Raw genomic sequence first — 6,720 nt, forward strand, 5'->3', positions numbered from 1 at the left:
CAGTACTGGCTTATTTCACTTAGCATAATGCTCTCCATCTCCACCCACATTGTAGCAAATGTCAAGAACTCCTTTTTTACCACAGCATAGTATTCCATTGTGCAGCTATATCACAATTTTTTAATCCACTCATCTATTGATGGGCACTTAGACTGTTTCCAGATCTTACCTGTGGTGGATTTTGCTGTTATAAAACTTTGCCCACTTTTTTATTGGATTGTTTGTCTTCCTTTTCTCGAGTTGTAAGAGGCCCATGTAAATGTTGGAGATGAAACCGTTATGGGAGATGCCATTGGCAAACATAATCTGTCATGCAGTGGGCCTTCTTATTGTTTTGTGGATGGTTCTTTTCTTTTTTTTAAAATATATATTTTATTGATTTTTTCAGAGAGGAAGGGAGAGAGATAGAGAGTTAGAAACATCGATGAGAGAGAGTCATTGATCAGCTGCCTCTTGCACACCTCCTACTGGGTATATGTCCGCAACCAAGGTACATGCCCTTGACCAGAATCGAACTCGGGACCCGTCAGTCCCCAAGCCGATGCTCTATCCATTGAACCAAACCGGTTTCGGCTGTGGATGGTTTCTTTTGCTGTGCAGAGGCTTTTTATTTGATGTAGTGCCATTTGTTTATCATCTCCTTAGTTTCCAATGCCCTAGAAGCTATATGAATAAAAACATGGTTCCTAGGTCAATGGAAACTATCTGATATTTGCTGTCTCTGGATTCTTCCAAGATTTTATAATTACACATATTATGTTTAAGACCTTTGTGAGTTTATTTTTGTGTATGATGTACATTCGTGGTCTAATTTCATTTTTTTTGCATGTATCTGCCCAATTTCCCAAACACGATTTATTAAAGACTGTCTTGACTCCTGTGTATGCTTTTGCCTCCTTTGTCAAATATTAAGCATAGTGGTTGGGGTTGATTTCTGGGTTCTCTGTTCTATTGTGTGGACCTAAATGTCTGTTCGTGTGCCAGGATCAGGCAGCTTTGTGTCTGGTATTGAGAACCTTCCACCTTTCTTCATCTTATTCGGGATTGTTGCAACTATTTGGGGTCTTTTTTTATTCCATGGGAATTTTTGGAGAGTTTATTCATGTTTTGTGAAATATTTCTTTGGTACCTTATTGGGTATTGAATGAGTCTATAGGTTGCTTTCGGTAGTATGAACATTTTAATGATGATGATTCTCCCAATCCTAGAACCTGTATGTTCTTCCATTTGTTTATGTCTTCCTGTACCTTTTATCCAACTTCTAGTAGTTTTCCATGTACAGGTCTGTTACTTCCTCAGTATCATTAATTCCTACCATGTTTCCCCGAAAATAAGACCTCTTTCGAAAATAAGACCTAGCGCTTGTAAAGATAAGACATCCTCTGAAAATAAGACCTAGCGCAACTTTGGGAGAAAAAAATTAATATAAGACACGGTCTTATTTTCGGGGAAACAGGGTAGGTATCCTAACTATTGTATTTTTCCTATGGTGAGTGGGATTTACTTATTTATTTATTTATCTATTTATTTATTTATTTATTTTAGTTTCTCTTTCTATGAGTTCCTTAGTGGTGTATAAAAAAGCCATAGATTTGTGGGTGTTAAGTTTGCATTCTGCCACATTGCCGAATTCATTTATCAAGTCCAGTATTCTTTCCTATCAGAGACTTTGGGGTTATCTGTGTATGATATGTCATAGTAAAATGACAGTTTTTCTTATTGTTTTCTCATTTGGATGCCTTTTATTTCTTCCTCTTGCCCAAACGATATGGCTAGCTCTTCCAGTATTATGTTGAATAGGAGTGGTGAAAATGGGCATCCCTGTCTTGTTTCTGTTCTTTGAGAAATGGTTTTAGTTTTTACTCATTGTGTATGATGTTCGCTGTAGGTTTTGTCATATATGACCTTTATCATGCTGGGATATGCTCCCTCTATTCCCACTTGACCCACAGTTTTTTATCAAAAATGGTGTTGGATTTTGTCGAATGCTTTTTCTGATTCTATCAATATGATCATGTGATTTTTGCCTTTCAGTTTGTTTATGTGATGTATCCCATTTATTGATTGACAAATATTTTACCAGCCTTAAATACCTGGAATAAATCCCACGTGATCATGCTATATAACCAATTTAATATATTGCTGGATGCGATTTGCTAATATTTTGTTCAGGATTTTAGCATATATTTTCATTAGGGATATTGGCCTGTAAATCTCTTTCTTTGTGTATCTTTTTTATTTTTTTTTTTTTTTACAATCTAATGGATATTCTTTATTTTCTTTCAAATTCCATTTTATTGTTTAAAGTATTGCAAATAGTAGCACACATGTCTCCTTTTCATCTCCATTTACCTTCCCATAGCCTCTCCTACCTCCCACCCACACATGCCTTCATCCCTCGCTCCAGTGTCTTGCATCCATTGGTCATGCTAATGTGCATGCATACAAGCCCTTCAGTTGCTGTTTACTACCTGTCCTTAACCCTCCCCAGCCTTCCCACTGGAATTTTACACTCTGTTCAATGCTTCTCTGCCTCTGTATCTATATTTTTGTTTATCAGGTTATAATGTTCTTTATTATCCATAAGTAAAGTATGTGGTATTTTTCTTTCACTGACTGGCTTATTTCACTTAGCATAATGCTCTCCAGTTGCATCCATGTTGTTGCAAATGCTAAGAACTCCGTGGGGTTTTTTTTTGGTTTTTTTTTTGGTTTTTTGGTGGTTGTTTTTTTTACCGAAGCATAGTATTCCATTGTGTAGATGTATCAGAGTTTTTTAATCTACTAATCTGCTGATGGGCACTTAGACTCTTTCCAAATCTTAGCTTTGGTAAATTGTGCTGCTGTAAACATAGGGGTACATATATATTTTCTGATTGGTGTTTCTGTTTTCTTGGGATATATTCCTAGAAGTGGTATTACTGGACCAAATAGCAGTTCCATTTTTAATTTCTGAGGAAACTCCATACAGTTCTGTACAGTGGCTGCACCAGTCCGCATTCCCACCTGCAGTGCACGAGGGTTCCTTTTTGTCCACTAGCTCTTCAGCACTTGAGATTTCTTGATTTGTTGATGACAGCCATTCTGACAGGTGTGAGCTGGTACATGATATCATTTTGATTTGCATCTCGCAGATGATTAGTGACTTTGAGCATCTTTTCATGTGTCTCTTGGCTTCCTGAATGTCCTTTTTCAAAAAGTGTATATGTATGTCCTTTACCCACTTTTTTTTTATCAGATTGTTCATTTTCCTTTTGTTAAGTTATAGGAGTTCCCGGTAAATGTTGGAGATGAAACCCTTATTGGAGATAACATTGGCAAATATATTCTCTCATAATGTGAGCTTTCTTATTGTTTTGTGCATGGTTTCTTTTGCTGTGCAGAGGCTTTTTATTTGATGTAGGGCCATTTGTTTATCATCTCCTTAGATTCCATTGGCCTAGAAGCTGTATCAGTAAAGATATTGCTACGACACATGTTTGATATTTTTCTGTCTATGAACCTAAGATTTTTAGGTTACCCGTCTTATGTTTAAGTCCTTTATCCATTTAGAGGTCATTTTGTGTATGGTTGTTTCATTTGTTGGCATGTATCTGCCCAATTTCCCAAACACTGTTTTTTGTAGAGACTGTGATGCCTCCTTTGTGTGCTCTTGCCTCCTTTGTCAAATATTGAGCATAGTGGCTGGGGTTGATTTCTGGGTTCTCTGTTCTGTTGTATGGACCTAAATGACTGTTCATGTGCCAGGACCAGGCCGTTTTGAGATCAGTGGTTTGTGTCTCATATTGTGAACCTTCCACCTTTCTTCTTCTTACTCGGGTTATTGCAGCTATTTGGGGTCATTTTTTATTCCATGGGAATTTTTAGAGTTTATTCATGGTCTGTGAAATATTCTGTTACAGGGGATTGCATTGAATCTATAGGTTGCTTTGGGTAGTATGGACATTTTTAATGATTTTGATTCTACCAATCCAAGAACACTGTATATTCTTCCATTTGTTTATGTCTTCCTCTATCTTTTTTTCAGTTTCCTGTAGTATGTCGAGTACAGGTCTTTTACTTCCTTAGTTAAGTTTATTCCTAGGTATCTTAGTTTCTTTTTTGCAGTGTTAAGTGGGATTGTTTCTTCTTTTAATTTCTCTTTCTGCGAGTTCATTATTGGTGTATAAAAATGCCATAGATATCTGGGTGTTAATTTTGTATCCTGCTACATTGCCGAATTCAATTATCAAGTCTAGCATTTTTTTAAAAATATGTTTTATTGATTTTGTACAGTGAGGAAGGGACAGAGATAGACAGTTAGAATCATCGATAAGAGAGAGTCATTGATCAGCTGCCTTTTGCACACCCCCTACTGGGCATATGCCCGCAACCAAGGTACATGCCCTTGACCAGAATCGAACCTGGGACCTTCCAGTCCCCAAACAGACGCTCTATCCATTGAGCCAAACCGGTTTCAGCAAGTCTAGCATTTTTTTATGGAGTCTTTAGGGTTATCTATGCACAATATCTTGTCATAGTGAAATGATAGTTTTACCTATTCTTTTTCAATTTGGATTTCTTTTATTTCTTCTTCTTGCCCGATCGATATGACTAGCTCTTTCAGTATTATGTTGAACAGGAGTGGTGAAAGTAGGCATCCCTGTCTTGTTCCTGTTATTTGGGGAAATGGTTTCAGTTTTTACTCATTGTGTATGATGATGGCAGTAGGTTTGTCATATGTGGCCATTATCATGTTGAGAATGCTCCCTCTATTCTAACTTTACTCACAGGTTTTTATCATAAATGGAGTTAGATTTTGTCAAATGCTTTTTCTGTTTCAATCAATATGATTATGTGATTTTTGCCTTTCAATTTGTTTATGTGATGTATCACGTTTATTGATTGGCAAATATTATACCAGCCTTGAATCCCTTGAATAAATTCCACGTGATCTTGGTATATAATCTTTTTAATATATTGCTTGATGTGATTTGCTGATATTTTGTTGATGATTTTAGCATCTATGTTCATTGGGGATATTGGCCTGTAATTCTCTTTCTTTATAGTGTCTTTTTTTTAAAAACAATCTAATGAATATTCTTTTCTTTCTTTATAATTTTATTTTATTGTTTAAAATATTACAAATAGTAGTACATATGTCTCCTTTTTATCCCTATTGAACTTCTCCTATCCTACCCTACCACCCACTAGCACGTGCCCTCACCCTACCCTCCTGTTGTCTTGCATCCATTGGTTATGCTAATGTGCACGCATACAAGTCCTTCACTTGATCTCTTACCTTCCCTCCTTAACCATCCCCAGCCTTCCCACATTTATTTTACACTCTGTTCAATGCTTCTCTGCCTCTAGCTATCTTTTTGTTTATTGGGTTATAATGTTCTTTATTATCCATAAATGAGTGATATCATGTGGTATTTTTCTTTCACTGGCTGGCTTTTTTCACTTAGCATAATGCTCTCCATTTCCATGTATGCTGCTGCAAATGGCAAGCATTCCTTCTTTTTTATAGCAGTGTAGTATTCTGTTGTACAGATGTACCATAGTTTTCTAATCCATGCATCTGCTGATGGGCCCTTAGGCTGTTTCCAAATCTTAGCTATTGTAAATTGTGCTGGTATGGACATATGGATGCATATATCTTTTCTGACTGGTGTTTCTATTTTCTTGGGATATATTCCTCAAAAAATTATTAGTGGATCAAATGGCAGTTCCATTTTAATTTATTGAGGAAACGCCATACTGTTCTCCACAGTGGCTGCACCAGTCTGCAATCCCACCAGCAGTGCAGGAGCGTTCCTTTTTCTCAGCATCCTCACCAGCACTTGTCCTTTGTTGATGACAGCCATTCTGACAGGTGTGAGGTGGTACCCCATGTTGTTTTGATTTGTATCTCTCGGATTATTACTGACTTTCAGCATGTTTTCATGTGTCTCTTGGCTTCCTAAAAATCCACTTTCTAAGTGTCTATTTAGGTCCTTTGCCCAGTTTTTTATTGGATTGTTTGTCTTTCTTTTGTTAAGTTATAAGAGTTTTCTATAAATGTTGGAATTGAAACTTTTATCGTAGATAATATTGGCAAATATGTTCTCCCATACTGTGGGCTTTTTTTTTTTTTATTGTCTCTTTTGCTGTTCAGAAGCTTTTTATCTTGATGTAGTGCCATTAGTTTATTTTCTCCTTTGTCTCTCTTAACCTAGGATCTGTATCTGTAAAGATATTTCTATGACATAAGTCTGTAATTTTGCTGCCTATGGAAATGTGTAGGATTTTTTTTTAGTTTCCCTCTTACTTTCAAGTCCATTTTGAGGGTTTTTGTTTGTTTTTAGATGTTTTGAATTGGTAATATAGTTTTTTTGTTTGTTTGTTTTTTTTTGCATGTATCTGACCAAATTTCCAAACACCACTTATTAAAGAGACTATTTTGACTCTATTGTATGCTCTTGCTTTCTTTGTAAAATATTGAGTAAGATGACTTGAGTCAATTTCTGTGTTTCTATTCTGTTCCATTCATCTATATGTCTGTTCTTGGGCCAGTACCAGACATTGTTGAGAATCGTGGCGTGGTAATGTAGCTTGATGTCTGGTATTGTAATCTCTCTTACTTTTTTTTTCCCCCCTCAGGATAGTTGTGGCTATTCGGCATCATTTCTTTTTTTATTCCAGATGAATTTTTTGAGAGTTGTTCTAGATCTTTGAAATATGCCATTGGTATTTTAG

At 36.3% G+C, this 6,720-nt stretch overlaps 1 long non-coding RNA gene across 1 annotated transcript; it reads right to left on the bottom strand.

Moving 5' to 3' along the window:
- Nucleotides 1–576: 576 nt before the first annotated feature.
- LOC118708742 lies at nucleotides 577–6,247 on the bottom strand. Its single transcript, XR_004984708.1, has 2 exons — nucleotides 6,197–6,247; nucleotides 577–656 (listed from the first exon to the last, which is right to left on the bottom strand). It is a non-coding gene; the product is annotated as an uncharacterized LOC118708742 (long non-coding RNA).
- Between the last annotated feature and the right edge of the window lie 473 nt (nucleotides 6,248–6,720).

Source organism: Pipistrellus kuhlii, unplaced genomic scaffold, assembly GCF_014108245.1.
Source record: "Pipistrellus kuhlii isolate mPipKuh1 unplaced genomic scaffold, mPipKuh1.p scaffold_m20_p_63, whole genome shotgun sequence".
NCBI lineage: Eukaryota > Metazoa > Chordata > Mammalia > Chiroptera > Vespertilionidae > Pipistrellus > Pipistrellus kuhlii.